The sequence below is a fragment of the Adiantum capillus-veneris genome, chromosome 14, assembly GCF_014529385.1.
Source record: "Adiantum capillus-veneris isolate H3 chromosome 14, ASM1452938v2, whole genome shotgun sequence".
NCBI classification, from domain to species: Eukaryota; Viridiplantae; Streptophyta; class Polypodiopsida; order Polypodiales; family Pteridaceae; genus Adiantum; species Adiantum capillus-veneris.
This window is the reverse complement of record NC_140944.1, coordinates 10,431,977-10,440,308: the sequence shown is the minus strand read 5'-3', so window position 1 is coordinate 10,440,308 and position 8,332 is coordinate 10,431,977.

Below are 8,332 nucleotides of genomic sequence, written 5' to 3'. Positions count from 1 at the left end.
TACAAATGTGCGCTTTTACCACAGAAAATTACAAGGGTAAATCAGGCTCCATACTTAACAACCTCCTGATAGGTTTGTTCCATCTATGAACTATGTCGTTGACTGATTGCAATGAGCCTTCATGTTACAAGGAAGCAGTGCAAATGAAGGACTTCGGGAATTGGCAATTGGCCATGCAGTCAGAGATGACAGCTCTGCATAAGAACCAGACATGGAAGCTAGTTAAATTACCACAGGGCAAAAAGGCTCTACCTTGTAAATGGGTTTACAGGGATAAGATCACCGCATATGATAGTCAGCCAAAGTACAAAGCAAGGCTTGTTGCCAAGGGCTTTAAGCAAGAACAAGGCATTGACTTTGATGAAGTCTTCTCTCCGGTGGTCAAGATGACTACATTGAGTTGCTTTCTTGCATTGGTTGCCATATTAGATTTGGTGTTGCACCAAATTGATGTCAAGACAGCGTTCTTGCATGGTGATTTAGATGTGGAAATTTACATGCAGTAGCCAGAAGGGTTTGTTGAGAAAGGCAAGGAAGATTTGGTATGCCAGTTGTGAAAGAGTCTTTATGGCTTAAAACAATCACCGAGGGCATGGTACCATAAGTTCCACAAGTTTATGCTTTCTCAAGGCTACAAACGTAGTGAGTTCGATCACTCTCTATATACAAAGAAGGCTAAGGATGGCAGTTGGTTGATCCTTATTTTGTATGTGGATGACATGTTGATTGCTGGCAAGCACTTGGAAGAAATTTCAGCTTTGAATTCAAAGATGGCAAAATCATTTGACATGAGAGACATGGGTGAGGCAAGTCATATACTTGGTATGCGCATTGAGAGAGATAGATCAAAGAAGTTGATTTGGTTATCTCAAACAAAGTATATTGACAAGGTTTTGCAACGTTTCAATATGGAGAAGGGAAAGGCATTGAGTGTTCCATTGCCACCATATGTGAAACTTAGCAAACAAGATTGTCCTGTGTCTAAGGAAGAACAAGCTGAAATGGATAAGATTCCATATGCGTCTGCAGTGGGTAGTTTGATGTATGCAATGATTGCTACTCGCCCAGACATTGCATTTGCAGTGGGAGTAGTAAATCGATACATGTCAAACCCAAGCAAGAAACATTGGGAGGCAGTGAAAGGAATATTGAGATACCTGAAAGCTACAAAGAGTATGCGTATATGCTATGGGAGTCAGGAGCTAAGTGTAAAGGGTTTTACAGACTCAGATTATGCAGGTGACTTAGACAACAGAAGGTCTACGTCAGGATATGTCTTTACATTGGCTGGTGGAGCAGTATCATGGCGTTCTAGATTACAAGATTGTGTTACTCAGTCTACTACAGAGGCTGAATATGTTGCAGCATCAGAGGCACGCAAAGAATCAATTTGGCTTAATCGACTAGTAACAGATTTGGGAATCAAAGAAGAGATGCCTGTGTTATATTGTGATAGTCAAAGTGCTATACAATTGGCTCGCGATCCAGTTTATCACTCAAAGACAAAGCATGTGGATGTGAAGTATCATTTCATTAGGGAAATGCTCGAGGATAAGCAACTTCAGCTTGTCAAAGTTCACACCACAGAAAATCCTGTTGATCTACTTACAAAAGGACTTCCCTCAGAGAGCTTTGCGCATTTTCACAAGCAGTTAGGTGTAGGGTAGTACATCACTTCTCTACATCTCTTGTATATTAGCTTGTATAGTAGCTTCTCTCATACTTAAAGTACCACATTGGACTTTAAGTGGGAGGTTGTTGGGGTATAAATCCCAATGTGGTTGCCCAGGTAAGTGGGCGGGCCGCCAGGTATGTACACATATTCTTTTGTAAAAACCTAATAAGAACTCATTATGCTCTACACATTACAGTAGAGCGAGTTCACCATATCGTCGTGCTCTTCTTCTCGCACTCTCTCTCGCGCGCACTTCCGCTCGTACTCCTTCAAATCTAAAAGATCACACTTATAGAGATGTCTTGAAAACACCCATACAAGAGTTTGATTTAGTTTCTTCGGCTGAAGCTAAGCTTCCATCCTGGTTAAACAAAGACACTCCTATTTGGATGTGTGGAGCCTCAGAAAATGGAAGCTTAAGACAAGAAGAATGTATCCTAGAAAGGGACTGCACAGACGAAGCTTATGTATCTGAATCCTTTTCAGAGCATTTGTTTGAGCCATTTAAGTGGACTCAGATTTTAGCGACAATAGATGTATGTGTGAATACGTCTATGCCTACTCAATTTTGCAATGAGGATGGCTGCGACATAATTCCCATCCAAATGATTTCAATCCTCAACATTGAAGACAAAGATGAGGAACCCAAGGAATTAATGAAAGCTTGCCAAGTCTTTTCATACCTCTATTGCGATGCAACTGACGAGTTAGATGAACACTCAGCTATCTCAGAAGATTCGGGGCAGAAAAAGAACATATGAGAGCTAAGCTACTCTTAAAAGGAGGGGAGGAAAAGTTTTTTGACTTTCCAACCTAGAAATCGAGAAGACAAAAATGGTATAGACGGAAAAGAGACACCAGAAACATGAAAACACGACCTATGCCATTAGTCTCCAGTAGAACACAATTCCTGATGTAGATAGATGAAAATGATTGTGTCAAGGAAAAAATCACTGGTAGATATCCTTCAAACAAAAATTCAAAAATGTCTCAAACATCGAGAAAAACAAGGAAGGGTACTCAAGCACACCCACAGGATAAAAAACCACTCATGACCCGAGTAGAGCGAAAAAAGAAATATCAAGAGTTGAAAAAATCTCTAAAGGAGATATACACTACCGAAATGGAAACTACGGAAGAGGATGGTAAAGATGTAATGAACGTTCCATCCATTACAAAAAGTATACTCTCCAAGATCCAAAAATCATAGTCGAACAACCTATTAGGGAACTACGAAAACAGAGCAAATCTTACGAAGGGCCTGAGAACGCTAAAAGGATAGACTTGGCTGAACCGAGAGAAGAGCCTAGACCTGCTTACATTGCGAATGACCTAACAGAAGAAGAAGAAGAGCTCTTGTTGAGCTTGCTAAAGGAACACCGATCTTTTCTTGGCCTTAAAAGGATCTCAAGGGTGTTGATCCAAAAATCTGTCAACATACTATACCCATGAGAGATGATGAGAAACCAAGTAGACAAAGGCCACACATATATAATGAAACATTTTCCAGGAAGATAAAAGAAGAGATTGAAAAACTAAAGGAAGCCGAATCCATTTACGAAATTGAACACACAGATTGGGTGTCTCTAATTGTGGTAGTACCCAAGAAGAGTGGAATATTACGAGTGTGTGTTAATCTCAAAAGGGTGAATGCAGCTACTATTAGAGACAACTTTCCTCTTCCAATCACTGAGCATGTTTTGAAACGAGTTGCAGGAAAAGAAGCTTACAGTTTCTTAGACGACTTTTCGGGATACAATCAACTTTTGGTTGACCCAAAAGATCAGCATAAAACTGCTTTTACAACAGAATGGGGTATATTTGCCTATCGGGTTATGCCGTTTGGGTTAACTAATGCTCCAGCCACATTTCAAAGTTTGATGAGCCATGCTTTCAAAGAATATCTTAGGAAATTCTTAGAAGTATATATGGATGATCTATGCGTACATTCATCAATCCGGGCTGATCATTTTGAACACCTCAAAAAGGTATTCGAAAACTGTAGACTTTATAGCATTTGCTTAAATCCTGAAAAGTGCACATTCATGGGTAGACAAGGAAAAATTCTTGGACATATAGTGTCTAAAAATGGCATAGCTACTGATATTGAGAAGATTCATGTCATTGCTGATTTGCCTAGATCAACAAGAGTCAAGGGGGTACAAGCCTTCATGGGGCATTGTGGATATTACCGACGGTTCATCTACATGTACGCTATTATAGCAAAACCCATGTATAGCTTGATTACACGCTTTGAATGGACCAAGGCATGTGAAGAATCCTTCATGAAGCTTAAGCAAACTCTCACCTCAGCTCCAATATTAAAAGCACCAGATTGGAATAAGGTATTCCACGTACATGTAGATGCTTCCAATTTTGCTATCGGTTGTATACTAGCTCAACTAGGAGACGAGAAAATTGAATTTTCTATTTCTTATGCTAACCGACAATTAAACATGGCGGAAAAGAATTACACCACCACCGAAAGAGAGGATTAGGAATGATTCATGCCGTTAAAAAGTATAGACATTACCTATTACCCAACAAGTTTGTGTTCTTTGTGGACCACCAATGCTAACCGACAATTGAACATGGCGGAAAAGAATTACACCACCACCGAAAGGGAAGGATTATGAATGATTCATGCCGTTAAAAAGTATAGTCATTACCTATTATCCAATAAGTTTGTGTTCTTTATGGACCACCAAGATTCATTGTATTTGGTCAACAAGCCATGCACCACAGGGAGAATAGTGAGATGGTTCATTATTCTTATGGAATTCGATTTCACTGTGGTTGTAAAAAAGGGCACTACACATCAACGAGCAGATCACTTGTCAAGGAGTATTTCAGGAGAATCACCTAAAGCGGTAGATGATGATCTACCAACTGCCTATTTGTTCTCCGTGGAAATGATACCTAGATGGTCGGAAAACATTGTGTCATTGATAACAATAGCTCAAGTGGATTCACAAATACCACTTCCTATCACAATCAGATTAATCGAGCAATTGGCTATATATCAATTACTAGCTGGTAGGCTATACAAAAGAAATCAAAACGGGATATTGCTCTTATGCATCATACCTGAAGAAAAAGAACAGTACCTAAGTCAAGCACATGTTACCATAGTAGGATTTCACTTTGCGGAAGACCAAACTATGCAACGAATCTTGAGACTTGGAGTATTTTGGCCGACTACGAGAAGCGATGTTCGATCGTTTGTAAAGGATTGCCCTCAATGTAAAAAACAAACACCCATACCTCATGTAACATTGTTTAAAATGTCACGTGTTCCTAAGTGGAGTAACTATCTAGTTACTTACTTATCAAGCCAAACATTTCTTGAGGATATGAGTAAACACCGTCAAAGAGCAATTGAAACTGAAGCAAGAGACTATGCTCATATTGGGAACCAATTATATCGGAGAGGTAAAGATCAACATTTGCGTCTTTGTGCAAATGAATACGAGTATATTTCGATTACTGGAGGTCACTTTTCAAGTGAGACCAACGCAAGAGCAATCTTGATGGCAGGCATATGGTGGCCAACACTTTTTGCAGATACCAAAGAATATGTGATGCTTGTCAAAGAGAAAAAATGCAAACACGTGTAGATAGCATGTCCTTGAGACCAATGATGGGGGCTAGAGCTTTCGCAAAATGGGGTATAGATTTTGTTGGACCAATATAGCCACATGCCTATAGAACCCAAGCTCAATATATCATTGTAGCTATGGACTATTTGACCAAGTGGGCCGAGGCTAAAGCAACTCAAAAGAATGATGCTAAAACCACTGTTGCATTCTTATATGAGTATGTATTCACGGGATATGGAATGCCAATAGAGATTGTCAGTGATTGGGGAACTCATTTCCTCAATGAGGTAATCGAGTATTTGCTTAATGAGTTTATGGTCATCCATAACAAATCAACTCCCTATCATCCACAAGCAAACGAACAAGCTGAGCATACAAATAAAATTCTTAGCTCGATGCTGACTAAAGTGGTTAGTTTAGGAAGAACAGACTGGGAAATGAATGTCCATGCTGCTCTATGGGATTATCAAGTTTCATTCAAAACAGCTTTAAATGCTACACCCTTTAACCTTGTTTATGGTCTTGATGTCATACTGCCAATATAATTTCTATTTCCGACATTAAGGGTAGCGTAGAATCTTGAGTGGACTGGACATGAATTGTCAGAAAGACTTGAAGATTTGGAAAAGCTAGATGAGCAAAAGCTAACTATTGTAGCTCACATCTATACACAAAAGCGGAAACAAAAACAGTTTTTTGATTCCCACTTAATCACAAAAATCTTCAAGAAAGGGGACTTAGTTTTAGTCTATTCCCTTAAGCAACACATTTCCAAGTTTAAGAAAAAGGAAAACGGACCGTTTATCATTGAAGATGTATCTCCAAGTGGAGTAGTAAAATTGTCCACCCTAGATGGTGAACCAATGGTTAATTAGATTAGTGGATGTCGTTTAAAGAAATACAATTTGCCGCTAACCAATGAACTGCTAGAAAGAATGCATGCAGCCAAACAAAGAAAGATCAAACAACACCAGGTTATTGATGAAGCCCAAGAGGAAGCTCGGCTTTGGATACTCAAAAGGAAAGTTGCTCTTAAGAATCCACAAATATCGATTCCCATCAACACTCTGAAAATAGACGACCAACAATGGGAATTATCTAAAGACACAGTTTCAAAAGATGATAACTGGTTAGACAAAATGGACCTACACATCAAAGTACAACTCAACAATCATAGCACCAATGCCTTAGTCGACACAGGAGCTAGAGTAAATGCAATAAGTTATTCCACGTACAGGAAGGCAACGAGTTAAGCATTGACATCATGAATAACGACAATCAAAGAATGCATAGGAACCCAACCCCAACCTTGGGAGTAGTCAACTTAAACGTGATAGTACATGGATGTTCATGTCCTCAGCAGTTTGTATGCTTGGAATTCCCTGGATGAGAACATACAAAGCAGTACCAGATTGGGATACAAATCAGCTAAAGCTATCACCTAAAGGCGGGCAACTCATTGTTCCAATTGCACCAAGCAAGGAGGAATGGAAAAGAAGCAATTAGCAGACCAAACCACGAAGTCGTCAATCTTCTCCATCCCCTCGACCAACAATGCTACAAGTAGCATGCAAGGGGTCAGGCAAATTTAGGTACCAAAAGCACAGCTTAAGGATAAACCGATTCATATTTGGGTGCCTAAAACTTCACCGACAAAACAAAAGAAGGTTCCAAGGATAAAAACATAGAGACGAGCATCTCCGAGCAAGGAATCTAGCATGAAATTGGTTTGGAAGAAAAAGAAGCACTTATCTTCTCCACAAACTGTAAAACCAATCAAGAAATGGCAAGTTAAGTCTCAAAAGACTACATCACACCACACAACACCAAGCAGACCAAGTTATCAATGGCGAGAAAAAGCTCGACAACAGTCAAAAGTGCTACCAACAACTCAACCAATCAGTGTGCTGAAGCATCCTGATAGTTCAATCAAACAGAGAGCACACAAGCTACAAGATTTGCTCTTTGGAAGACATCAGTAGCAAACCTTGGCATCAGAAACCCCTTGAGTTAATTACTCAAGACCCAGCTCTTGCACAACATAATGTTTTGAATTGCATTGATCTTCAAAGCATGGTAGAGCCAACCACAGCTATGCATAGACACGATTGTTTAACCCATGCACACAGTCGTCCTGGAGTACGTCATCTAAGAGGGGTGGAAGGGCACTAAGTACTAAGTAATTAAGGGCAATGTTTAAAGAGGGAGGAAAAAAGTTTGATGTTAACGTGTGATTTTTTTGCAAAATTACCTAATAATGCCCTTATAATTCATCATCAAGGAAAAATTCACTGATAATATCTTCCTGATGTGTGTAAATAGTGTATATACTATCAAAAAATAGTCATTTTTGGGTATTTTTCATCATTTTTATTGATTATGAGACTTAAAAATAGAAAAATCCAACAAAAAACAATAAAGCTGTGTTTTTCAATGTATGTTCTTAATTATTGGATTTTCACTTTATTTTCTATAGCATTTTGTTATTTGCTTTGTTTTTTTTCAAATAAACTAGTCAAAAATTAATAATAAATAGCAAGGAAGCTCGTATGGAAAAATGGAAGACACGATGGTGATAAAAAAAACAAGGCGGACATGCACAAAAATTTTCAATGAAATCAGAAGATGGAAGCGGGAAGCGTAAATGATGCGGCCATGCCTACTTTTGCAAAATTCTTGCAGAATGAGCTACAAGAATCCGATCAGGGAAATTTTTGAGTCTAACATAGATTTCATGGCCTAGTAGGACTAATGAGGGAATCTGGGAAAATTTGGTTTGGGAAATCCGGGTATAGATATCCAAGGTAGGTCAAAACCACCTCATTTCCATTGGCAGCCTTTGCAGAGAGAGCTTTCTACCTCTTTCGCGCGTCTTTTCCGGAGTCCACAGTTGACCGTTTTCAGCGTTGTCTCACACGAGACATGAGGGGTAAGTTTTTTACTCGTCAATGATTCATTTTGTACGGTCGGTAGCTAGTTTAGACCCCTAGAAAAAACCTTAGAAATCGAGCAGTGCACGAAGACCTACGACCAAAAATTGACCATAGCAACCTATCAA